Here is a 27,957-nt window from a genome sequence, read left to right on the forward strand (position 1 = left end):
TTGTTACATATGTATACATGTGACATGCTGGTGCACTGTACCCACTAACTCGTCATCTAGCATTAGGTATATCTCCCAATGCTATCCCTCCCCCCTCCCCCCAGCCCACAACAGTCCCCAGAGTATGATGTTCCCCTTCCTGTGTCCATGTGTTCTCATTGTTCAATTCCCACCTATCAGTGAGAATATGCAGTTTCTTTTTTGTTCTTGTGATAGTTTACTGAGAATGATGGTTTCCAATTTCATCCATGTCCCCATAAAGGACATAAACTCATCATTTCTTAAGGCTGCATAGTATTCCATGGTGTATATGTGCCACATTTTCTTAATCCAGTCTATCATTGTTGGACATTTGGGTTGGTTCCAAGTCTTTGCTATTGTGAATAATGCCGCAATAAACATACGTGTGCATGTGTCTTTATAGCAGCAGGATTTATAGTGCTTTGGGTATATACCCAGTATTGGGATGGCTGGGTCAAATGGTATTTCTAGTTCTAGATCCCTGAGGAATCGCCACACTGACTTCTACAATGGTTGAACTAGTTTACAGTCCCACCAATATTATAATTTTATAATATTTTCTAGAATGTAGAAGACTAGGATTTTAATTTCAGGTTTCCCATTAAGTAACTGAAATAACTATCCACTTGACTTCTGGAAACCTTAGTTTCCTCATTTATAAAATACAAATATCTAATTTGCATACCTTACAGTTAGTGAAAAGTCCAGGAAGAATCATCTTGTTAAACACTAAAGATCTGTAGAAATGTAAGCTACTGTTGTTGAAACATCACTAAGTGTTACCCTGGTTTTTTTTGTTTTTGTTTTTGTTTTTGTTTTTGCTAATAACAGTAGTGCATTTGTACTCAATTCCCCATTAGGAATTTAGAAATTTTATTTATTAAATATCTGACTGAATAGATATAGTTAGAATGATGCAAATCACAGAGCCCCAGGTGACAAATAGCCCTCAAGTGTTGTTTTCTGAGTCTATTTGGGTATAGTGAAAAAGATGAAACAAACCCACTAGCCAGCCTACCTCCAGTATTCCTGAACAGATAGCTCTCCATTTTCCTCTGATGATTATGGCAGAGCCTTTGATACACAGCTGACCTTTCTTTTGATCTATTGACATCACTGAAAGTGGTCTGCTTAATGAGTGGCCACATCCGTTTACATAAGGTTATTCTATTTAATACTTATTCTGTGGATTTTTGGCATTTCACTATTTCCTTTCCATTTTCTGAAAACAATGTGGTCAATGAAAATTTTAAAACTGTGTCTTGACCTTGCCCCACGGGAAATTTGAGAAAGAAATTCTGTATACTATGGAGTCCAGAACTGAAAATGTTCTCTATGACTTCAGGGGAAGAGATTAAGAAATGAAGATGAAGAACATATGTCCTGCTTTTTTGGATGGAACCTTCATAATAGGTGAAATTTTTACAATTTTTAACACCTTTTCAGGGGAACTCCCAGGAGTCTTCAGAGATATATTTGATTATAAAATGAACTATTTTATAAATTTCACCTTTCAAAAATGGCACAAACTAGTTTCTACAAATTTTATACACATAATTGTAGCATAAAATACATACTTACAGTTTAGTCTACAAAGAGACTGAGGTAACTTATAATTGCCTAACATAATTCAGCTAGTAGGTGGCAGAGTTAGAACCAAAATCTGTGTTATCTCTGTAACACTTTGCTGCTTCACAAGCCTGTGAAAAGTTCTCACCGATGAGAAATGAATTAACTCTTACAGAGCAGAAAAAGGAATATTTAATACACCATAGGAGGTAATTTGCTGAATTAGAGTAACAAAAGCAATGTTTTCCAGCTGTGTTACAGACTTCAAATTGCTTAACTGATTTTTTTAAGCTCCTATGAGGAGTTAGAGAGAGTAACTAGATGCAGGTTTTTCTAATGAAGAAGCTGGAGGCAAAACATAAGTAATTTAAGTAATATTAAACAACACACCGGGTCTCACCTACTCATGATAGCTTTTCCTAGTTAATAGTAAAACTGACAACCTTGGTAATGTTAGTAACTCTAAAGTATTGAGTGCTTACTATTTTTTAAAGAAAAGTGGAGCTGTACATTGCAGTAGTTAAAGTGGTAAAAACAGATTTTATTCAGGAACTACTGTAATAGGGGAAGAGAGACCTTAGTATAGAACAGGGTTCAATTCTGAATATAGCATAGACCAGTGGGGATTTATAGCCAAAGAGCAAGATGGCATTAATGGATGAAAAATTACAGAGATGAAAGAAACTTAAGGAGTGGGGAGATTGTGGTTAAGCCAACCTAAAATGATTCTTGCTCAAGACAGGCTGAGTGATGAGATACCAAGGCCGGTGTTGGAGAGTGCAGGGATGCGGAATTTGATTAGATACCGAGGGTGATCAAATATTGAAGGTGAACAGATAGTGAGGGTAGGGGGTTCTCTCTAAACTGATTGCAAGATTCTTACTACAACTGTGCTATGCAAAATTGAAACCAAAGGTCAAGGCCTGATTGAGAAGAGGATTCTGAGGATCCTGACTTAAGTTTGGCCAAGGAGGGCATCTTGTCAGTTGCTCCTTTTGTTCAAGGAAATAAAGCATTATTCTCTTCTCTCAGCAATCTAAGTCCATCTTGTGTTCAGTTCCTTTTCAGTAAAGATGTGCTGAACCATCTGTTGAGACTTCTTAATGTCTTGAGATCATGGGTAGAACTTATGCCCAGTTCTTGTAGCTGTTCTTTCTATCTAAGTCACCACCTGAGTAACCAAGATCACCTACAACAGAACCTATGATGTTCTGGATACCTCTTTTGCTCTCATAGTGAGAGTGAGGTCAACTGGAGGGAGTGGGTGATTGTTTTAGAGATAACTTTAAAAAATGAAAGAAATTGTGGGGAATCAAGTAGATGAAGGGATTAGTAAGATTAGAGAGGTAGTGAGATCCATTCCAGTTGGCTGGTAACAGCTAATAGGTTTGAGTTCCACAGACAGAATAAGAATCATTGAGTGCTAGCCTGGAGTCATAAGATAATTATCTGATGGCTGAAGGTGACCAAAGAATAAACATTTTGACGATTGAGAAAGGATTTTTTGGAGGTGGTCTGTGTGTGTTTGGGTTGGGTGAGAGAAATTAGGCTGAGAGGGGAATTGGGGACATTTCCATTCGTATGAGAGATGTCCAGGATCCTGTAGTGGCTTGGAGGCATTATGTTACATTTAATGACGGCTGGAGAAGTGTAATGACAAATGCTTGTTCCCAGAAAAGAATTGATGGTAAAATTATGATGGGAGTGGACATGACCCTTGCAAGGATAGACTGGAGTATATTCAGAGGTTTTTCTCACAATGGGTATTTGTCTGGTTTAAAATGGTGGAAGAAAAGAGAGGGAAGTTATAGCAAAATAGGAATTCTGATTTCTCACAGGAATCTTGGAAATGCCAGGTGTGCCCACAGGAAAGGAAGCACAGTACCCTCAGTCTGTGGCGTTATGGGAAGTGGTGACTAGTCCAGCCCAGGCTTGCCAAAGGCTCTGTGGATGAATAGTCTTGCTAACAGATAAGGAAAAGGCAGAGCTGGGGGAGAACAAGGAGCTCCTAAATTTAGGGACAGAAAAATGTAAGAGAAGACTAATCTCAGATGAGGAAAAGTCATAGTGAAGGCTGTGGACCTTAAAGGCAATCATCAGTCTATGAGAAATTAGGTATCCACATCCTACAATAGCCCACAAGATCCAAAAACCTCTGTTATTTTGTTTCAGGAAGAGGAAAATGATGAATAGTAGAAGCTCCGCCTGTGAAGATAATTTTACCTGCGGCTGAAATACCATGACCCAGATATTGAACACACAGAATAATTAAACTTTTCGTCTAGAAACTTTGTGGTCTTTTCTTGCCATTGCCTTAAAGTATTCAGTGTCCTAAAGGGAGTTGTCATAACTGAAAGTGCATAGAAAGAGGTGATTTACATATTGGATTACAGTGGAGTCTTCTGGGAATTTTAACTCCATCAAATAGGTTCATGAGAAATATGTAGGGCCTTAGTAAATCGTTGGGGCATAACAGTCCAGGTGTATTGTTTATTTTCCCAGGTGATGGCAAAGTAGTGAGATTCCTTATGAAGGGGAATATTATAAAAGGCAGAACACAGCGCAGAGCGGTGGCTCATGCCTGTAATTTCAGCACTTTGGGAGGCTGAGGCAGGCTGATCACAAGGTCAGGAGATTGAGACCATCTTGGCTAACATGGTGAAACCCCATCTCTACTAAAAATACAAAAAATTAGCTGGGTGTGGTGGCGGATGCCTGTAGTCACAGCTACTTGGGAGGCTGAGGTAGGAGAATGGCATGAACCCGGGAGGCAGAGCTTTCAGTGAGCTGAGATCAAGCCACTGTACTCCAGCCTGGGCAACAGAGTGAGACTCTGTCTCAAAAGAAAAAAAAAAAAAGGCAGAACACAAATGAATCACCATGAAATATTGCATGTTGGAAGAGATAACAGACAGGATAGTGTTAGGATTAGGCACCAAGGGAAATCTTGATTTGACAGTGTAATTGATAGATCCTAGGAAGGAACTGATATCCTTTCCCACTTGACTTTTTAATAGCCAAATGGGAGTAATGCACGGATTAGAAGTGGGGACTCATGTCTAATAAGCCTCTCATTATCAGGGAGATCAACCGCTAGTCCTTGTGGTTTTAAACGATATTGGGGAATCCTGGGGAGAGGCTTGGAAGGATCTGTTTCTACCTTATATGGGTTCTGTATCGCATATACCTTAGATAATTTTAATAGTTTGCTTAAATCTGTATTTAAGTAGATAGGTTGAAGTGGGCAAAGGAACTCCCTGCTTGGGGGAAGTCAGACAAAACCATTAGGGGACATAGACATGAAGAGGAAGACTCAGGGGTGGGTAGAAGCAGTCCAGCAGGAATTTTTGTACCTCCATTCATGAGAAGATACTTTCCACACAAGTTTACTGGGGTAGTGGAGCTGAGTAGAAAATTATGTTGACCTTTACGAGGTCCCATAGAGATATGAGGATAAGCTGAGGGCAAAGCATCAAAACCCACCACTGGTAAAGTTTGGTGACTGTGGGGAAGGGGGCAGGAAGTGAGGTCATGTTGAGGGTAGAATGTGTTGTCCTGGTATCGATGAGAGACGTGGAGGCCCTTTAACTTGTAGCATTATTTCTTCATGCAAGTTTAGTAGTAGTTGAGGGCATTGGGACATTTGCTTCTCTGGAGGAAAATAGACAATTCTCTGGTGAGGAGGGGGACTTGGGTTTTTCCCTCCTCTTGAGCACTGGGCAATTCCAGGCCCAGTGTCTTTTTTCCTCACGATATCAGCACATTGTTGAGATCAATGGGAGCCTTCCATTGCGGAGCTTGCTGTGAGTTAAAAATTTCAGGTTTTTCCAGTTGTTTTAACTGCAGTGCCACAAGCTTACATTGTGTATTTTCCAATGTTTTTGAAATACTATTTTCATATTATTGGTCTAATGTCTGCAGCCTAGACATGTATACATTTTGTTAATTAATATTATTTTTCTGTAATGTGTCATAGAGGTCTGGCCTGAAACTATTTATAAAGATTGCATGGCCTGAGCAGAGGCTGTTTGGAAAGTCAGTTCCACCCCTGAATTCTCTTTCCATGTTGTCTTTAATTGATGGTGATAGCCACAGTTTCATCAGTTTGTTATTTACAATGTTAGATATGTGACCAATCAATTTTAATGGGAGAGATTTGATGGATGGCTTCTAGTAATTTCTTATTGTTATTTACAATGTTAGATATGTGACCAATCAATTTTAATGGGAGAGATTTGATGGATGGCTTCTAGTAATTTCTTACTTCCCTCGGGGTATCAGGGGTAGCCTGAGACCCTTGAGTGCACCCAAGGAAGGAACTGAGGTTCATCAGAAATAGTGGTCCATTTAGCTTTTTCAAAGCAAAGGGAGGCATTTCCAGGCCCAACCAACAGGCAGATAAGTTGATTTAAATCAGGGAATCCCAGAGAGTATGCACCTAGAATGATTCTAAATTGTTCAACAAACCTTTCCCTTTCTTTTCTGTGGTCAGGAAAGTATTTGGTGATAGTATGCAATTCAGGCCTAGACCAAGGTTTAAATGTTCTCTCTTCTATTAGCCTCACTTGGGAACAGGTACTGGCTGATCCTGGGCTTCATCTGAAGGAGATGGAGGCCAGTGAACCTTTTGGTTACAGGGAGGTGAGGGACTGGAGGAGGGGGCAGATGGTGGAAGAGAGTTTGGGAGAGGAGGCTATAAAGGAAAGCTGGGAGGGGAATATGGAGGTGCTGTTGAGAGCTCTAGGAACTTTACTGAGTCAGAAAAATTTTTCTACAGACAGTGTGAAAGAGCCTCAGTAGTTTGACTGAGATTTGAATTATTTAGCTGTTTTTTGGCTTCTTAATACCAAGTGAAATAAGCAGACCGCTGTGCATCCAAAAGCTTTGTTCCTTTTTGCCCTAGGGCTGTTTTTAGATGGACTAATTTAGGGATATACCAGGAGCCCCCACCGTAGCTGAAGAGAGTTTTTGGTAAGGCTTTGCCAGTGAGAAAGCAAGCAGACAGTATTAGAACTATAGTGGCAAAGCAGGAGTTTGCTAAGGTGAGGTTTCAATTGAGAAGTTCCCATGGGAGAAGCAGGATTAAACAGATAGAAGAGAGAGGCCTCATAAAGAGCAGGGAAAAAATTCCAGCCCAGGCATTGGGGAGTGGATCCCCACTGAAAACAAAGAGCCAGGAGAAGTCTTCATCCCAGGAGACAAAGATCCAGGAAGAATTTTCCAGCCAAGAGCCAGGCTCAGGAGTCAGGGAGTAAATGTCTTCTTGACGCAGTGAGCCCCAGAAAGAAAGACTTCTAGCTGAGTAGACGCCTTTCAAACAAAGAAGTCTGGGCCTCTAATCCAGCTTCAGACAATGTAATCAGAATCTTAATCAAAATCTGTCCTCACTGTGATTCGATGGACGTTTATCTGGAGCACTGGATATTGGAGTCACTCACCACCAGATACCCAAAAAGCAAGCAGACTGAAGACAAAGTCTTGGTGTGTGCTTAGAGATTGGTTATTGTGTCCAAGAGTCTAATGGCGGTTCAGATCCAGATCTGAATCATGGACCAAAAACTGTTAAAGAAAAATAAGAGATAATAGTTAAAATGGTAAAAACAGATTTTATTCAGGAAAAGCTGCAATAGAAGAAGGGATTCCAGTATAGAACTGGGCTTAATTCCATATAGAGAGCATGCACAAGTGGGGATTCCTAATTCCAAATAGCATGGACAAGAGAGCAGGGATGGGGGTCGGTGGATGAAAAATTACTAAGAGGAAAGAAATGTCACGGGTAAAGGGATTCTGGTTAAACAGAACTAACAGGATCCTTGCTGCAGGTTGGCCAGGGTGATAAGATACCAAGGGTGGCAGTGAGGAATTTGATCAGATATTGAGGGTGATCTCAATATCTGGGGAGTTCTTTCTCAACTGACTTGGTGAGATTCCTGTTACAACTGGGTGATGTAAAGAGGAACACAGAAATCCAAAGCTCTAGGCCTAGTTGAGATGAGGATTCAGAAGAGCCTGACTAAAGTTTGGTCAAGGAGAGCATTTTATCACGGTGTGCAGGACGCTATACCAAGTACTTTATGAAAATGAGCTAACTTAATCCCCAAGTCAACCCTATGTGATAGATATAACTCCTTTTTTACATAAAAGAGAATTGTTGCAAAGAAGTTAAGTAAACTGTTCAAGGTCACACAGCTAGCATGTAGTAGAGACAATACTTAAACTTGAGTATCTGACTTCAACCATTAGTATTTACTGCCTCCTGAACTCCTTGGGGCCTCCACATCTCCTTTGGTGTGTTGTTTGGTTAGAATATGTGTGATGTTCCAATGATCTCTAAGAGTTAAACTGTGTTTGAAGTTAAGAGTTAAAGGGAAGTATTTGGATCTATAGGTGACTGATTACAAATTTAGTTTAATAGATAGTAATTGAGTAATGTAGTCACATAAGAATTTAAAAGGGGGCAGCATATATTAAATGCCTATAACATCACTCTGGTTATGAAAATTATACATTAGACTTTAAGGTAGTGACTCAAGACAACATAATCAATAGGTCAAAAAATTATCGCAAGAATGTGTGCTAAGAAAAGGCCATAAGATGGTTTCCTGCCCTTTTCCTCCTGGCAGGTTCACTTATATGTGTGACCCTGATGCTGAGCTTGAATTCTGTTAGTACTTATGATAACTAATCTTCATAGGACCTACTTCTAATGATTTTGGTATCCTAAATTCTGGGCACTGATGAGTAATAATGAGGTCACTTTGTAGTTTAGCAGACTCTCACTTTGTTTCTTTTAATATGTAAATTAGAGTTCCAAGTTCTTGAAGGTAAGAAACACCTGCCACTAAAAAGAAGGTTAAAATGTCCTCCTGAAGAAATGTTGTATCTGGCTGTTATTAAAAAGCAAAAAAATTAATGGATGATGGCGAGATCTTGGAGAAAAGGGAATCCTTACACACTACTGGCGAGAATGCAAATCAGTTCAGCCCCTGAGGAAATCCCCAGTTTGGAGATTTCTCAAACTAAAATAGAATTACCATTCCACCCAGGAATCCCATTACTATGTATATACCCAAAGGAAAATAAATTGTTCTACCAAAAAGACACCTGCACTTTTATGTTTATCACAGCACTCCTCACAATAGCAAAGATATGAAATCAACCCAGGTACCCATCAAAGGTGAATTAGATAAAGAAAATATGGCACATATACAACAAGGAATACTACACAGCCATAAAAAGAACAAAATCATGTCCTTTGCAGCAGCATGGATGCAGCTGGAGGTCATTAACCTAAGTGAATTAACACAGGAACAGAAAATCAAATACTGCATGTTCTCACTTATAAGTGGGAGCTAAACATTGGGTACGCATGGACATAAATATGGGAATAATAGACACTGAGGACCTAGAGCCAGGAGAGAGGGAAAAGAAGAAGGGTTGAAAAACTACCTATTGGGTACTTTGTTCACTACTTGGGTGATGGGATCATTAAAAGCCCTAACAGCTTCACACAATATAACGGTATAACAAACCTGCATGTGTAATAAATTTAAAAATTAAAAATTTTTAAATGCCATATCCTTATGCTGATTTCTGTGTACATATCCATGGCTCTTTTGCCTCATTTAGGTCAAGAAGATGTTCCTTTTTGAATACAAATCTCTCTCTAAAGGATACTTTTTAACCATTCTCACTTTATTGTTCAAGCCGACCTTGCATAATGAAGTTTTTGTTGCTTTGAAAATAGGAGTAGTAGGCCAGGCGTGATGGCTCACGCCTGTAATCTCAGCACTTTGGGAGGCTGAGGTGGGTGGATCACCTGAGGTTAAGAGTTCGAGACCAGCCTGGCCAACATGCAACATGGTCTCTACTAAAAATACAAAAATTAGCTGGGCGTGGTGGAGGGCACTTGTAATCCCAGCTACTCAGGAGGCTGAGGCAGGAGAATGGCTTGAACCTGGGAGGCGGAGGTCTCAGTGAACCAAGATCACACCACTGCACTCCAGCTTGGGTGACAGAGTAAGACTCTGTCTCAAAAAAAAAAAGAAAAAAAGAAAAAAAAAAAAGAAAATAGGAGTAATATTTAGTCTTGTGTTTTTTTCCTTGTAAGAAAGACTTTATTCTAAGGAAGACCATGCAATGCACCGTCCATGTCAGCAAAGAGATGTTTATACCATAGTGTTTGAATAGATTTGGGCATAAATACTTTAAAAAATATAATAAGGTCACTAGACCCTGGGTGGGCTCGGGATAGAAGACAAAGTTGTGAAAGAGGCTCTGAAAACAGGGTTGGAACTGGATAAAGGTGTGCCTGCTTTACAGTTTTTCTTGAGTTCATCATTTAACATAATGCCTCTGAAAGTAATTTACTGCAGTCTTTGATAGAAATGCATATTGGTGTATTGCCAGTGCCACATCTGGGATGTCTGGACTAACTTGGAAGGTTGCAAACTGCCACATACCCACCTTCAGATCTGTCTTGACTTTCTGGCCTTTCCCCACACTGAATGAATGGAGTGGGAGGGAAGAGCCTAGACAGAAACATATGTTTTCTATTTACTTCTTCCTACCTCTTTTTTTTGTTTTGTTTTTTGAGATGGAGTTTCGCTTTTGTCACCCAGGCTGGTGTGCAATGGTGCAATCTTGGCTCACTGCAACCTCTGCCTCCCGGGTTCAAGTGACTCTCCTGCCTTAGCCTCCTGAGTAGCTGGGATTACAGGCATGCACCACCACACCCAGCTAATTTTTGTATTATTAGTAGAGATGGGGTTTCACCATGTTGGCCAGGCTGGTCTCGAACTCCTGACCTCAAGTGATCCACCCGCCTCGGCCTCCCAAAGTACTGGCGTGAGCCACCGTGCCCGGCCTTCCTACCTCTTTTCATACCCAATGCTTAGAGGTTTTCCTTCGAGTCGTGGATATGAAGACCTAGAAAGTACTTGCTAAAAAATATCTCCAAGTAAATACAGTCTCTGTACAATATTTCTTGAATTTGTAAATTTGAAAACCATAGATGACAATTTGTTTGGTAAATACATGGATAGTTTGAAAGCTTAGTAAGATCCAAGTTTCATTTATTTTTATTTTTTTCTTGTTTCCAGTAGGCTTGGAAGGGTCCAAATTTTAGACATGTATACAAAGGCAGTAAATGAATTGGAAAGAAGAGGGAAGTTAATACTTTTAGCTTTTCTCTTTTAGAGAGATTAGCTTTCCATTATTTTAACAGAATAGCTTACCAAAATGTTCTTTCCCTATTTTGTGATGAACATAACTGAAATCTTGTATCTAATTAAATTCAATTCCTACCTAAAAGTTTTCACAAAAAAGATTATAGTTCATGTTTGTGACTAAAGAAACAAACAGAAGTTGTTTATAAAATGTTTGGTGGAAATTTTAATGTCCTTGTTTTCACCAGTGAAATTAATGATGACTTGAAAGTCTTTCTTCTTTCTTGAAAGTTTTCTTTTCTTTGAAATGCTATTTGTTTTTCTGGTTATTGGTTACTTGTGGACAGATAGCAGCTGTGAAGACATAAACTACTGATTGTTAAAAATTTCAGCATTCTCTTTTTAAAATAAATCGGCAAGCCAATTCTAAAATTTATATGGAAATGCAAGGATGTAGAATAGCCAAAATAATCTTGAAAATGAACAAAGTAGGACTCACCTTTGAAAGTTACTCTAAAGCTATTGTAATCAAGACTGTGTTATTGGCAAAAGGACAGACATATAGATCAGTGGGGTCCAGTTGGATCTGATCCAGTCAGATCCAGTTCCAAATACAGAACTACACATATGTGGTCAAATTTGATGAGGATGCTGAAGTGATTTATTGGGAAAAAGAAAGTGTCTTCAACATGTGGTGTTCAGAAATGTGGTTTTCCACATGCAGAATAAAAAAGAACTTTGATTCCTACCTTACACCACAGACAAAAATTAACTTGAGATGAATCAGGACCTAAACTTAAAAGCTAAACATTACAATTTCTAAAGGACAACATAAAAATATCTTTGCAATTTATCTTAGGACACAGAGAGCACTACCATTAAAAAGTTGATAAATTGGACTTCATCAAAAATAAAAACACCTGCTCATCAGAAGATAACATCAAGTAGATAAGCCTTTGTTAAAATTACATTTGACAAAAGGCTTGTGTCCAGAATATATAAAGAATTATTCAATTATGGAATAATTAAAAGAAGGCAATCAACATTTTTAAATGGGCAAAAGATTTGAACAGACATTTCATAAAATAAGGAATATCACTGGTCAAAAAGCACATGAAAAAGTGCTCATGATCATTAGTCATCAGGGAAATGCAAAGTGAGATACCACTGGCTACCCACCAGAATGGCTAAAATTAGCAATATTGATCATAACAAATGTTGGGGGGAATGTGGAACTGTCAGTGATTGTTGGTGGGGTATAAAATAGTACAACTACTCTGGAAAATGTTTGGCAGCAATTCCACTTCTATGTATTTATCCCAGAGAAATGAAAATATATACCTACAAAAGTCATATGTAAGACTGTTCATGGCCACTTGATTGAGAATAGCCAAAAACTGTAAAAGCCCAGTGTGTATGGTAGGAAAAAACCAATTTTCTCCTACTGTACTCTCAACACAGAGAGTATAGCGACCAGATGTGTGGATTTTTCTCACACTGACCAATTCTCTGATGCTAGCCGGATAGCCTATATTCAATTCACTTCTGACACTAACTAGAGCTCGTGCAGATCTCTCATGGATTAAGAGCTCAGTCTCACAAGACTGTGCCCTACTTCATATACCAATTGCAAGCAGTAGGTTCCCAGGTCACCACAACTTCTGACCAGTTTGGCCACAAGTGGGAGGTTACCACAACCCTCTTCTCAGGTTCAGTAATGTGCTAGGCGCTCATAGAACTCAGGGAAACACTTATATTTATCAGTTTATTATAAAGGATGTTTTAAGGGATACAGGTGAACAGCCAAAGAAGTACTCTGGGTAAGATATGTAGGAAGCGGCATGGACCTTCCATGCCCTCTCTGGGTGTTCCACCCTCCTGTCATCTCCATGTCTTCAGCATCCCAGATGCTTTCTAAACTCTGTAGTTTAGGGATTTTTATGGAGGCTTCATCATATAGGCTGAGCATTTATTAACTCATTTTTCAGCCCCCTCCTTTTCCTGGAGGCTGGCATAGTGTGGCTGAAAGTTCCAGGCTTCTAATTATGGCTTGGTCTTTCTGGTGACCAGCCCCCATCTAGGAGCCCACCAAGAGTCACCTCATTAGAACAAAAGACATTCTTATCAATGCCCAGGAAGTTCCAAGGGATTAGCAACTCTGTTAGAAACTGGGGCCACAGACCAAATATTAGAACAAAAGATGCACCTAGCATCCCTCTTGCTCAGGAAATTACAAGAGTTTTGGGAACTCTCTGCGAGGAACCAGGGTCAGGGATCAAATACACATTTCTTATTGTATCACAATATCACATCCAGGTGTCCATCAGCAAGAGCCTAGACAAGCAATCTGGTATATCCATACAGTAAAACACTGCTCGGCAATAAAAAAGAACAAATTGCTGATACATGTAATGGCAAGGATAAATCTCAGAAGCATTAAAGGACATGAAAGAAGCCAGACACAAAATACTTTATACTGTATGATTCCATTGATATACAGTTATAGAATAGTTAAAACTAATCTGTGATAACAAAAATCTGATCAGTAGTTGCTTCTGGTTGTGGAGGGAGGGGAATGTTGACTGAGAAGAAGCAAGAGGGAATTCTACAGGTTGATAGAAATGTTCTATCTTCTGGCAGGGGTGTGGGTTATATAGGTATAGTCACTTACCCAAACTGATCAAACTATAGACTTAAGATATCTGCATTTCACTATATTTAAATTATAACCTCAAATTAAAAAATCTCACACAAAAAATAGCAAGGTATTTTCCTATCTCTTATTCCGACTCTCTTTCTTATTCTCTTAAAGTATTGGACAGCCCAGTCCCACTATACTGAGGCAACTTTTGAAAGAAAATAAAATTTATTACTTTTATTATCTTTTAATGTATCCACTATACTCTATATAGGGCATCATTTAAACTCTTTTTCAGTCTTTGTTGTTGTTGTTGCAGTGAAGAAGAAAAGCTATCCAGAAGAACAAAATAGCACAGCCGTGTAAACTTGCAATGATTTGGCAAGTTTTTGAAGTTATTTAATCCTGATAAGTTAAAATCCCTTGAACCATATTTATACATTCATCTTTCCAAACAGCTACCGCTTATTTGCTCTTTCATTCAAGTGAAGGTTATTGAGCACCTCCTATGAGTAGATGTTTTATCAGATACTGAGTAGGCATGCTACAATGAGTACGCAACCAAGTCCCTGCCCTTAACAGCATTCCTAGTTTAGAAGTGATAAATACAAAAATAAATTCCATTGCAACAAGAAAGGTGCAGCACTGTACAAACTGCTGCTGGGCGTTCTTTTGAGGAAGCAACGTCTTCTGCCTTGGGTGCTTGGGAAGATTCCACAGAGGAAGTGACATTTGAGCCAGTTTGTATGAATAGTTAGAGTTGTGGATAGGAGTTGGAAGAAGGGGGACATTTTAAGAAGATGACTAGAAATGTAATTGAATAGTTTAGTGAGTCTTTTATCCTGCTTAAACCTTTAGGTAAAGGTTCTGTTAGTATCTACTGAAATAGAAGTCTTTTGCAGTAGCATAGTCAGTGTTTAAACTAGGATACCAAATATTTTTCATTTTTTCCCTCACCAATAGCAGCTAATATTTATTGAGAACAAAGGATGTGACAGGTACTCTGCTTAATGTTTTAATTTAATTTAATATAATCTCCATAGCAATTTAATGCATTAATATTACTGTCCCTATAGATTAGGATAATTGAGGATTGAAGTAATATCCTTTATAAATGGACAAGCTGGGGATTCTTTCCCAGGTTTCTCTGCCTCCAAAGCCTGAGATCTTTAAAAAGCCTACTCTGTGTGTGTTGCTCTTAGTATGAGCCCAGAGAAAGCAAGCCAAGGGCAACTCTGAAGTGTCTTGCGGTCACTTAAAAGAGGGGGGATTTACCTGTTTTCCAAAATATAGCCTGCCCACCTTTTGTATTTAAGTTTCAGTTCATTGCCAATATGTATAATTATTTATAAACTCAAAATAATCTGTTTTATTTTTATTTCTATCTACATGATACTTTAATTTCATGTATGAAAAACTGCCAAGTAATCATTCTCTAAGCTTTCTACAGTATCCATTTTATAAGTTAAAGAATCATAGCAGTAAAAACTTTATAGCCATTTCACTCTAATTATTAGAGTGAGAAACTTGAAGATTTTGCCCTTTGAAAATGACTTGTTATTTGGGCAATCTGGCTTCTCACTATTTAACAAGTGTTGCTTAAAGTATCATGTAGGAACATTTGATGTGCTCCACAGCCACTCACAGCTTCTGATAATTCTGTTTGTGACAGCCTTGAGAGATCACCCAGTGGTAGTTTAAGATTGTGCTCCAGTATAAAAGTGGCAAGGTTTGTCTTTTAAACAAACATGTATTTTTTTCAGAGAAGAAGATAAATTTTTGATTAAATCAGTCATTTGCCATACTCTAAAATTCGTTTTAGAAACTTGGTTTTAGGTTTGTAGTTTTTGCCCAAATGACCACTTAACATGGGACACCCACCCTAACCCCTACCTCTTTCCCAGGAAAGTTAGATTTTTGTCCAAGATTCCACCAGTATTGACTATTTGCTCTTGCCAGATATCTTGTCAAAGGTACATTGTCTGCTTTTGGTTGACCAATGGGGTATGGGTTGTTATGCCAGATGAGTGTCACCTAGTAGTGGAATTAGAAAATCATCAACCAAGGGCCCGGCATAGTGGCTCACATCTGCAATCCCAGGACTTTAGGAAGCCAAGGTGGGAGGATTGCTTGAGCCCAGGAGTTTGAGACCAGCCTGGGCAACATAGCAAGACCTTGTCTGGTGACACACACCTGTAGTCCTAGTCACCCAGGAGGCTGAGGTGGGAAGATCACTTGAGCCCAGGAGTTCTATGAGCTGCTCTAGCACATTACTGAACCTGAGAAGGGGGTTGTGGTAACCTCCCACTTGTGGCCAAACTGGTCAGAAGTTGTGGTGACCTGGGAACCTACTGCTTGCAATTGGTATATGAAGTAGGGCACAGTCTTGTGTGACTGAACTCTTAATCCATGAGAGATCTGCACGAGCTCTAGTTAGTGTCAGAAGTGAATTGAATATAGCCCACATTCTTTCCATAATACCACACTTCCTTAGTAATAAGAAATAACAAGATATTTAAAAATAATAACTTCCATTTAAATCTTTTTAGGATATAACTTCTCTCTTTCAGACTCCGTTTTAAATGACACTTCATTTTGTGGTCCAAAATCAGAAGTAATCTCTTCTTCCTACATATTTCAATAGCATTTTACCTATACTTATACCTAGACCTCTCTAGAAGATTTATCTTCATAACATATTTGATTTTTATAGCACTTTACTTCTTTTATGACACATTATCATGCTATTTTCTATTAATCACGCATTCACATAGGTGATTAGTTCCTCCAGGACCATAAACTCCTTGAGGTGAGACCTGTCTATTGGATCTTTGCACCCACCTCAGTACCAGCATGCATGAAGAAAAAAATGTGAAGTACTCCTTGGTCTACTATAGCATTAGGAAGGCTATCAACCCATTATTCTGCTCCATTAAATGTTTTCCAATGCCTGATGGTTAGTGACTTTTTAAATTTTATTTTTAATTTTTTTTAGAGTCAGAATATTGCTCTGTTGCCCTGACTGCAATGCCACGATCATAGCTCACTGCCTCAGGCTCCTGAGTAGGTGAGATGACAGGTGCATGCCACCACACACAGCTAATATTTAATTTTTTTGTAGAGATGGGTTTTGGAATCAGACTTGTCTGTACATGTCTACCATTTAATAACTGTCATACATCACATTGCTTCATTCTTTGAACTTCAGTTTTCTCAAGTGTAGCATCATAGAGGAGTTGTGATTATCTAAATGATTAAATGGGATTACACTTTTAAAAGCTGCTACAAAATGCCTGAAACCTGGTCACTTTTCATAATATGCTGGTTCCTTTTGTTCTCCTGTCTGACCCAATTCAAAGTCCCTTCTGTCCCATTAGCTTGTTTTATGAACATGGAGGCAAGGATTCTGGGTAGGAGGCAGTTGTAGTACTTCATTCATTAAGCATTTGCTGACTACTTTGTATAGTGGAAATCCAGAGGAAGGGATTATTATTATTATTATTATTATTATTATATTTTGAGACTGGGTCTCACTATGTTGCCCAGGCTGAAGTACAGTGGCACAATCATGGCTCACTGCAGCCTCAACCCCCCAGCCCAAGTGATAATTTTGCCTCAGGCTCCTGAGTAGCTGAGACAACAGGTGCATGCCGCCACACCCAGCTAATATTTAATTTTTTTGTAGAGATGGGTCTCACTGTGTTGCCCAGGCTGGTCTTGAACTCCTGGGCTCAAGCGATCCTCTTGTCTAAGCCTCCTGAAGTGCTGGGATTACAGGCATGAGCCACTGCACCTGGCCTAGGATTAACTATTTTAATAGGCATTTAGGAAGTAGAATGGGTAGATATGGGAATTCAGGGAGAATTAGGGGAATGTGGATAGAAAAGAGGCTAAACTGATTTTCTTCTATAATCTTTGGAATCAAACGAAGAAGGGCAAATCGATTATTCTTCTCAGGAAAAGATTTTCTTTATCTTTAAACGTATAAGTAACATTAGCTGTCTTCTACCTGATAAATTTGTTTTCTGTAAGTTTTGTACCTTTTTTAAAAAAATAAATTATTTGTATCATAAAGGACCTAAATAATATACATGGCATGAATGTACATCTGACCATGAATGCTGAATTTATTCTAGAAAATATCGCTTTGCACTCTTTGATTCTAGCTTGTGTTGCTGACCTCACTAGTATAATTATTGGCTGACTTTGTCTCTTTTTCCATTTCCTCCCAATCAGTTTGATAAAGGTTACTCTTAGAACATCCGTCACAGCTTTGGAAAGGAAGGCAAGAGGACAGACTATACACCTTTCAGTTGCCTGAAGATTATTCTATCCAATCCACCAAGCCAAGGGGATTATCATGGTAAGTGCCTCCACTGGATATGTTGGCCAAGTACAGAAACCCAAGAGCTCTGTTGGAAACACTGAAACAATGTTGTGGCTTTTTGCATTCCTGTCAGGACCTAGTTTGTAGCTTATGTCAGTCGTCACTGTCAAGCTAGAGCTCCATTACTCTTAGAACAATTTGTCTTATTACTGAACTAGGTCAGGCAAGAGAAATTCATTCAGCTGCACTTCAGTTTGTGCTGGATTAGGCTTTTCAGTTCTCACTTTCTTCCTTCCCGCTGTTCTCTGTCTCCCTCATCTTCTGCAGTGTTCTGCGAGTGTCTTAGAGGGCGATGTAAGTTTTACAAAGTTTTTGAAATTAGAATGTTCTAAGTTTGGAATAGTAGATTCATTAATTTTCCAAAGGCTAACTACTAAGGAAAAGTGTGAGGTTTTTTTCTTATCACCATCATCTGATTAACCAACAAAGATTAAGTGGGCAATTTAACATGTCGTGATATCTGCCATAACTATCAGTTTGCCTGAGTTATCTAAAAAGAAAAACAAAACATCTCATTTGTCTGGTACATCCAAGAATGAATTAATAGTTTATATCAGTAAATTTTCTGGATTATCAAAGCTTACTACAGTATGTGTCAAAACTTATTTTTGTTTTAGAATCTTCACCACTTTTTAAAAGACTGCACACTTTTGGACTGCTAAAGATCAAATAATCATAAACAATATTTTTAGAAAGACATTCTGTGTGACCAAATCACTAAAAAATGCCCATACTTTCATTAGTTAATAGATGAGGAAGTGGCCAGCACTCGTTATATAGATAGACAGATAAGATAGATCTATATATAGACATAGTTTTTTTTTTTTTTGAGACAGAGTTTCATTCTTGTTGCCCAGGCTGGAGTGCAATGGCGCGATCTCGGCTCACTGCAGTCTTCACCTCCTAGGTTCAAGCAATTCTCCTGCCTCAGCCTCCTGTGTAGCTAGGATTACAGGCACCTGCCACCCTGCCTGGCTAATTTTTTGTATTTTTAGTAGAGACGAGGTTTCGCCTAGTTGGCCAGGCTGGCGGGCCTCAGGTGATCTGCTCGCCTTGGCCTCCCAAAGTGCTAGGATTACAGGCCTGAGCCACCACACCCAGCCTGGTAATAGATATTGAGTGGTTTTTATCACTTATTTCAGAGTCCCTTGAGGTGCTTTTTTAGAAATGCAGATTCTCAGGGTGCACCCTCAGTCATATAAAATCAGACTTTATTTGGGTGAGTTTTATGTCTTCTAAAGTTTGAAAACCATGGGTCCAGGTACTTCTGTTAGGGAAGCCTGAAGCCTTTTTTAGCCTAGCAGCCATACCAGGCAGTCAACTTATGATTAAGCTTGTGGCCAAGTAAAACTCCCAGGGATTTGTCTGCAAATTTCCAGGTTCTAGCATTTGTCTCTTAATTAGTTGGTTTTCATTAGCTTAAATGCAAAACTTTATTTCTGTTAAGTTTATCTTGTTATCCCAGTGCTTTATGTTATTATTTTGTTTCTAAGTTCAACTTTGTCAGTCAAGAAATATTATACTTAGCACTCAATGAACTCATTATTTGTTGGAAACATTTACTTATTCCATTTTTAAAAAGTAATAAACTTAATTTTTTAGAGCTGTTTTAGGTTCACAGCAAAATCGTGTGGGAAGTTCATAGTTCCCATGTACCTCCACGCCCCAACACACGCACAACCTCCATTGCTGTCAGTATCCCACACCACACTGGTACATGTGTTACAACTGATGAACCTACATTGACAAATCCTTATCATCCAAAGCCCATAGTTTACAAGAGTTCATTGTGTATTTCGCATAACAGTACTTTATCAGATTTGTCTTTTGCAAATGTTTTCTCCCCATCTGTGCTTCTGTTCTTTTCTCTCTTTTTTCACCTTTTGGGATTTCATTTACACGTTATACCTTTTATAGTTGTCCCGTAGTTCTTAGATATTGTATTTAGTTTTGTTTTGTTTTTGTCTTTTTTCTCTTTGCTTTTTAGTTTCAGAAGTTTCTATTTGTCATATCCACAAGATCCAAGGATTTTCCCCAGTCATGTCCAGTCTACTGATGAACCCATTGAAGACATTCTTCATTTCTGTTACGGTGTTTTTGATCGCTAGCATTTCTTTTTTATTCTTAGAATTTTCATGTCTCTGCTAGCTGGTTATTCCAACACATTTATTGAATAGGGAGTCCTTTCTCCATTGCCTATTTTTATTGACTTTGTTGAAGGTCAGATAGTTTGTAGGTATGCTGTCTTATTTCTGATTCTCTATTCTGTTTCATTAGTCTATGTGTCGGTTTTTGTACCAGTACCATACTGTTTTGGTTACAATAGCCTTATAGTATAGTTTGGAGTTAGGTAGAGTGATGCCTCTGGCTTTGTTCCTTTTGCTTAGGATTGCTTTGGTCATTTAGGCTCTTTTTTAGTTCCCTATGAATTTTAGAATAGTTGTTTTCTTATTCTGTGAAAAATGACATTGGTAGTTTGATAGAAATAGCATTGAATCTGTACATTACTTAGGGTGGTATGGCCATTTACTTAGGGTGGTATGGCCATTTTAATGACATTGATTCTTCCAATCCATGAGCATGGAATGTTTTCCTGTTTGTGTTGTCTCTGATTTCTTTCAGCAGCGTTTTGTAGTTCTTCTTGTAGAGATCTTTCACTTCCTTGCTTAGATGTATTCCTAAATATTTTATTTATTTAATTTTTGGTGGCTACTCTAAAGAGAATTGTGTTTTTGATTTGGCTCTCAGCTTGAACATTGTTGGTATGTAGAAATGCTACTGATTTTTAAGGCTGGTTGTGGTGGATCATGCCTGTAATCCCAGCACTTTGGGAGGCCAACAGGGGTAGATCACTTAAGGTCAGGAGTTCAAGACCAGCCTGGCCAACATGGTGAAACCTCATTTCTACTAAAATTAAAAAGCAAAACAAAAATTAGCCAGGTGTGGTGGCGTGCACCTGTAATCCCAGCTATTCAGGAGGCGGAGGTTGCAGTTGGCTGAGATGGCACCACTGCACCAGGTGACAGAGTGAGACTCTGTCTCAAAAAAAGAAATGCTACTGATTTTTGTATATCAATTTTGTATCCTGAAACTTTGCTGAAGTCATTGATTAATTCCGGGAGACTTTTTGGTGCATTCTTTAGGGTTTTCTAGGTATAGAATCATATCATCAGCAAAGAAAGATAGTTTGACTTCTTTGCCTATTTGGATGGCTTTTATTTCTTTCTTTTGCCTGATTGCTCTGGGTAAGACTCCCAGTAGTATTTTGAGTAAGAGTGGTGAGAATGGGCATCCTTGTCTTGTTCCCATTCTCAAGGGGAATGGTTTGAGCTTTGGCCCATTCAGTATGATGTTGGCTGTGGGTTTCTCTTAGATAGTTCTTATTATTTTGAGGTATATTCCTTTGGTATCTAGTTTTTTGAGGGTTTTTGTCATGAAGGAATATTGGATTTTTTTTTTTTTTTTTTTTTTTTTTTTAAGACGGAGTCTCTGTTTCCCAGGCTGGAATGCAGTGGTGCCATCTGGGCTCACTGCAAGCTCCGCCTCCTGGGTTCATGCCGTTCTCCTGCCTCAGCCTCCTGAGTAGCTGGGACTACAGGTGCCTGCCGCCATGCCCAGCTAATTTTTTGTATTTTTAGTAGAGACGGGGTTTCACCGTGTTAGCCAGGATGATCTTGATCTCCTTACCTCGTGATCCGCCTGCCTCGGCTTTCCAACGTGCTGGGATTACAGGCGTGAGCCACCACGCTTGGCCAGGATATTGGATTTTATTGAAAGCTTTTTCTATTGAGATAATATGGTTTTTGTTTTTAATTCTGTTTATGTGGTGAATCACTTTTATTGATTTGCATATGTTGAGTCAGATTTGCATCCCAGAAATAAAGCCTATTTGATCATGGTGAATTAGCTTTTTGATGTGCTGCTGGATTCAGTTTGCTAGTATTTTGTTGAGGATTTTTGATTCTATGGTCATCAGAGATATTGGCCAGAAGTTTTCTTTTTTTCATTGTGTCTCGGCCAGATTTTGGTATCAGGGTGATGCTGGCTTCATAAATTGAGTTAATGGGGGGAGTCCCCCCTCCTCAGTTTTTTGGAATAGTTTTGGTAGGATTGGTACCAATTCTTTTTGTACATCTGGTAGAATTTGGCTGTGAGTCTACCTGGTCCAGGGCTTTTTCTGGTTGATAGGTTTTTTTATTCCAGATTCAATTTCAGACCTCATTATTGGTCTGTTCAGATTTTCACTTTCTTCCTGCTTCAGTCTCGGAAGGTTGTGTGTTTCCTGGAACTTAGTCATTTCCTCTAGATTTTCTAATTTGTGAAAAATGCACAATTATTAACTTACAAATCTATCAACTGTATGACTGAAAAAAAAAGACTTTTCTATATTAAATTTTTAATAAGCATTTTGACTTACCATTGCAGTTTATTAAAATATCTAAAATTTTCTAGATTTTGTCCTAAAACAGCTTTTGTATTTCAAATTCTTCTCTATTCTTATTTATGTGAATATTTCTAGTGGTCTTTCATTTTTTTCATGAAATAATATAGAGATGACACACATCCACCATAAGTTGTTTTTCTATGAAATAGTTTATTTTTTCATCTCATTTCCATCCATGATTCTTTTACTTTTTCATAGATTCTACGCTTTAGGAAATAGGCATATAATTTACATTTGAAAATTATGTTGAATTTTTTTCTTTCTCAGAGTTTGCATGTTTTTCCTTTTGTTTATCTATCTTCCTTCTCTCATATGCCTTTTATATAATTTTTAGACTAGAATATAAGAAGATTGTATAAAGTTTTAAAATAAACTATTATGCAGCTATTTTGTGATTATTTGTGCTTGTTAGCAAGGAGTGTAATTAAAGCTGTTTTCCCTCTTCCTGTTGAATGGACATCTTAGCCTGAGAATGCTGCAATGTTTTATGTAACTCTTGAGCCTGGAGTGCCCTGATAACCATACAGCTAAGTAATCATTTAGATAAAAAGAGGAAAGCAGTTGCACCCATGGGCAATTACCTTTTTTTATTAATAAGCTGTTAGACAATTAAGGGGAGCTTAGATGGTCTCTCGAGTGTGGTATTGTACTAAGTTGTGGGTAAATAACCTTGTTTGTGTGCTGGCTTATTTTTTGTTGTCAGGGTGCCCATTCCGTCACAGTGATCCAGAGCTGCTGAAGCAAAAGTTGCAGTCATACAAGATCTCTCCTGGAGGGATAAGCCAGGTAGGTCATATTCTTCTCTCTGCATCTGCAGTAACGAGGCCTTAGACAGATCTCTCGGTTTTATTTAATGTTCTTGCAGTGATACTGTGTACTACTTGTCAGGCCTCACACCAGACATCTTATCTTCAAGATGAATTAAGTTAAAACCTTGACTTATCTGGTTTAGTCTCTTGGGAAATTCTAGTTCCTCTGTCTGCTAAGCTGCATTTTTATTTTTCCTAATCATAAAGGAAGCTGGAAACCTTCCCCCGCACCTCAGTTTGTTTTACTATCTCACTTGAGGACTACATCTTTAAAAATAAAATTTTTGAGCAATGCATGGAAGCTTATTAATGAAGCTGAAAATTAATGACAGCATATTTCATTTTGGGAAATTGTTTTCTGAGCAGATGATAATGTAGTACACACTGGCTGAATGTTCTGATAGGCATCAGTTATTGCTGTGTTTAATCTACACTTCTGATGGCAGATCAAAGAGTTTGTCAAAATACTTTGTCTTATGAACAATGGAAATGCTCAGATTGTAAAACCAAATGTTAAATAGTACATTTTTTAGTAAGTCTACCTTTAAAAAATTAATATTGTGACATAGCAAAGACTATTTTCTATAGTGTGCTTTCAAGTTGACTGGAATTTTGAAGGAATAGGGGAAGAGCTTCTGCTTCCTTAGCTTAAGAAGAACATTATATATTTTAGAGTTAGAACATCTAAATCATCATACATCTTTAAATTGTTATTTTTATTTAAAGAAAATTGTTACTCTAGACAACTTTATGGCTGCTTCTGTGTCCAAAGTTCAGATAACAAATCTTACATAGTTTTTTAGTACTTTGAGCAAAGCAGTGTTCAAGGTGCCATAGAGTATGCAAGGAAGAATCAGATATAAATCCTGCTCCCACAAAACCAGTGTCTGAAAAAAAAAAAACATAAACCAAGTGTCATGAGAGGTACACATAGACTGTCTTGGGTCTTCTGATGAGGGAAAGACTATAACCAGCTGAAGAGGTCAAGGAACCCTTTATGGAAGAGATGCCCTTTGAATTAGGCCTTGCATGAAGGTTGGGAATTAGGGAGAGAGAATGCACAAATGAAAGACTATAGGAGTATTAAGATTTCAAGCTTAGGATAATGGTGGCACCAATACATAAATACTAATAGGTAACTTAAAGGAAGTATAGTTGGTTTCGGTTTGAGTGACTTAATTTTAGTGGTTATAAACTGCTGCTAACATATTTGATAAGGAATCTAGAAATAAAGAATTACTGGCTTTTTTTTTAAGCAGTCATAAAGGATCACCTTTTTGAAAACAATACAAGTGTTAACATATTATGTCTGCATTTAAATGGTATTAATGTGGATTTAGGGCATTAGATAATTTAGGACTAGAAATCTGATGGTCTTTTCAGTTAGAATTGTAGCATAGGTAGAAAGCCATTCTCTTTTTTGGAGTCCTAGGATGTGACATGCCACGGTGCATAGGTAGGAAGTCAGTGGTAGAACCAAAAATTGAAGCCATGCTTTCTGACTCCTAAGATTTTTTTTTTCCCCTGAACTCCACTCTACTTTACAGCTTATTATAATGAGTTTTCTGGAGAGAGAGAAGAGGTAGGGAGTCAAAACCTGTTTTATGAAAATGTAATCTTGGCTAATCCTTCTCTTTGTCAAGCATTAAAAGGAGGTGGGATCAATGAAGACTGAACAGAAATGGGGAGAGAGGGAGAAAATACATTAAGGTAGTGAAGTATCACAAAAATCAAGGAGAAAATTTTGAGAAGAGAATAAGTTCCACAGAGTCCCTTGTAGCAGAGATTTCTTTTCATGGAGAGAACTAAGAAAAGGTGGTTGGATATGCTGAGAGGATTATTTGACTTTGACTTTGGTGAGGTGTCAGTAAAATGGTGGAAACCAAAAGCAAGATTATACTTGCTTAAAAAATTAATGAAAGACAGTAAATAACCTTTTCAAAAAATGTGTCAGGCCAGGTGCAGTGGCTTGTACCTGTAATGCTAGCACTTAGTAGGGAGGCTGAGGCAGGCAGACTGCTGAGCCCAGGCATTCAAGACCAGCCTGAGCAACATGGCAAAAACCTGTCTCTACAAAAAATTAGCAGGTGTGGTGGCATTCAACTGTAGCCTCAGCTACTCAGGAGGCAGAGGTGGAAGAATCACCTGAGCCCAAGAAGTTGAGCCTCCAGGGAGCCGTGATCATGCCACTGCACTCCAGCATTGGCAATGGATTGAGATCCTGTCTCAAGAAAAAAAAAAAAAAGTGCCAGTAAAGGGGATGCTAGAGTGATATTAGCTTAAGCATCATAGGATTGTTCATTTCTGGGTTTAAGACCTGAGCCTATCTGTAGAAAGAGGAGGAGAAGAAAGAACTGTCAGAGAGGGTGGGCTTGATGAAGATATAAAAGAAAGAAAATAACTCTCTAACCAAGCAGAATTAAGTTCTCTTTCCTTTATACCATGACTGGATTGCACATGCCTTTGCTCTTAACATTTGTTATACTTGATTGTAATTATTTGTTTACCTGTTCATCTTTCCCAATAGTTTGTGAGTTTCCTGAAAGGAGGACTGGATTTTTACTTAACTTTCTATCTCATGGTAATCCAATGAGTTACACTTGTTAGGTGCTTTAAAAATGTTGGAAGAGTGAATGGGCATATTTAGGTATGAGGTGGATCCTAGAGTATGCATGGTGGTATGCAGAGAGAGGCAAATAGGAACTCAAAGACACAAGTGAAAAAGTAACTTATTGGAGGAAGGACGATATGCACTTGAACCAAAGAATGGTGACGGAGAAAGGCATACCCCTCAGCAATGTGGGAACATAGAGGAAATAGTTAAGACACAGCAAAGGGAAGTTGATGGAGTGTATCAACTGGTCTTACTCTTCCTTGTAAATAAAGTAAGGTCATCAGCTGGAGAGTAAAGGGGTTATGAATGATATTCTGGTTATAGAAAAGGTTAGAAACTACCACCAACAAATGTGATAGGGAATCTAGAAGAAATTAGAGGCGTTTTTTAGCAGTCATAAAGAATCACCTTTAAAAAAATAATCTTAATATACTAACATTATCTCAAGAAAATTAATGTTTATAGTTAATAGTAATGACCATGTTTGTATACTCTTTGCTTTTGACTCCACTGTATTTCTCCATTTGCCCTTGATCCATAAGTATACTCCTTACTTAGCTGAAGCTGGTTAGTAATTTTCACATTACCCTTTAGACCTGCATTGTAACCTTTTATCTGAGATGAACACAGATGTATAGTGCATGCCAGCAAGCTGTAAATAATATCTTGCTTTTATTTGATGTCTTTATTGAGTGGATCTCACTAGAGTGAAGCAGCTGGTGGACTGTATTCTAAAGGGCAGAGAGTTAATGAATGAAAATTCCATGTAAAACATTTTGATAAGGTTGAATTTTGTAGGTTGGCCTAAGTGCAGATTAGATCTTGAAAACTCCAAGCGTACATTAAAATATTGAATGAGAGTTAAGAAAAACATCATTAAAATGTACATAAGGTAGAACTCCATGTGGTTATTTTTATCTCAGAGAAAACTACTTGAAAAAGATACCTTCAACTATAGGAAATAGATTTTTTTTTTAATTTTTGGAGACAGAGTCTTGCTCTGTCTTCCAGGCTGGAGTGCAATGGTGCAATCTCGGCTCACTGCAACCTCCACCTCCCGGGTTCAAGTGATTCTCCCACCTCAGCATCCCAAGTAGCTGGGATTACAGGCACCCTCCATCATGTCCAGCTAATTTTTGTATTTTTGTAGAGATGGGGTTTCACCATGTTGGCCAGGCCAGTCTTAAACTCCTGACCTTGGGTGATCCGCCTGCCTCGGCCTCCCACTGTGCTGGGATTACAGGCGTGAGCCACCACGCCTGGCCAAGAAATAGATGTTTTAAGTAATCAAAATGTTGGTGATCAGAAAAGAGATCATTGTGACTCAGCTGGTGTTGCTGATTTTTTTTATAAAGCATACTTACAGGATCACATTTCATTTTCCTTTTTAATTAACCTTAATAGTGTTACAAAATCACTGAAAATTAATGAGCTTGGTATCCAGCCTAAGAAACAGCAATTAAACAACAGAATATGGCCAAAGAAAATGGGTACCGCTGCATTTATTCTCCTCTCCTCCCCGAAAAGAGAAATACACAGCAGTCAATTCACCAACACGATATAAAAATTATAAATATTTATGCCCCAAAAACATAGCTTCAAAATACATGAATTAATAATAGAGAACTGAAAAGACAACTAGACAAATCCACAGTTATATTTGGAGACTTCAGCACTCCTCTTAATAATTAACAGAAGAAGCAGGCAGAAAGTCAGGAAGGATATAGAAGCCTTGAACAATACTGTCAACCAACTTTACCTAATTAACATCTGTAGAACATGTTACCCAACAACAGGAGACATGAAATAGTAACCCAGGTAGATCATAGTCTAGGTCTTTGAAATCCATTACAAATGTAAATAATTTGAAATCCTATAAAGTAGGATTTAAAGCAGAGCAATAAAGCAAGAAAAACAAAAGATTAGAAAAGAAGAAAGAAAACCTTTTTCTATTCTCAAAGTGATTATCAATGTAAAAAATCTCAAAGAACCTAGCAAGATGCTACTGTAACTAGTAGGTGGAAGGATACTAACTCAATATACAAAAATCAATTCTATTTCTTACAGTGAACAATTGGAAATTAAACATTTCAAAAAGTATTAGTTTGCTGCAAACATAATTGTGGCTTTTACTGCAAATACTTTTGTAGCAACCTAATACCATATACAGCAGTACCAGAAATCCAAAATATACATAAGATCTTTATATGAAAGACTGATGAAAATGAAAAACAAACTGGAGACACATGTTTCCTGATTTCAAAACTTACTGAAAACTATTGTAATTAAGATGGTGTGGTATTAGGGA

At 38.2% G+C, this 27,957-nt stretch overlaps 1 pseudogene; it reads left to right on the forward strand.

The window, feature by feature from the left end:
- The window catches only part of LOC129144368 (DNA primase large subunit-like), a 152,378-nt pseudogene that overhangs the window by 89,443 nt on the left and 34,978 nt on the right, over positions 1–27,957 (forward strand).

The sequence above is a fragment of the Pan troglodytes genome, chromosome 5 (assembly GCF_028858775.2).
Source record: "Pan troglodytes isolate AG18354 chromosome 5, NHGRI_mPanTro3-v2.0_pri, whole genome shotgun sequence".
Classification (NCBI taxonomy): domain Eukaryota; kingdom Metazoa; phylum Chordata; class Mammalia; order Primates; family Hominidae; genus Pan; species Pan troglodytes.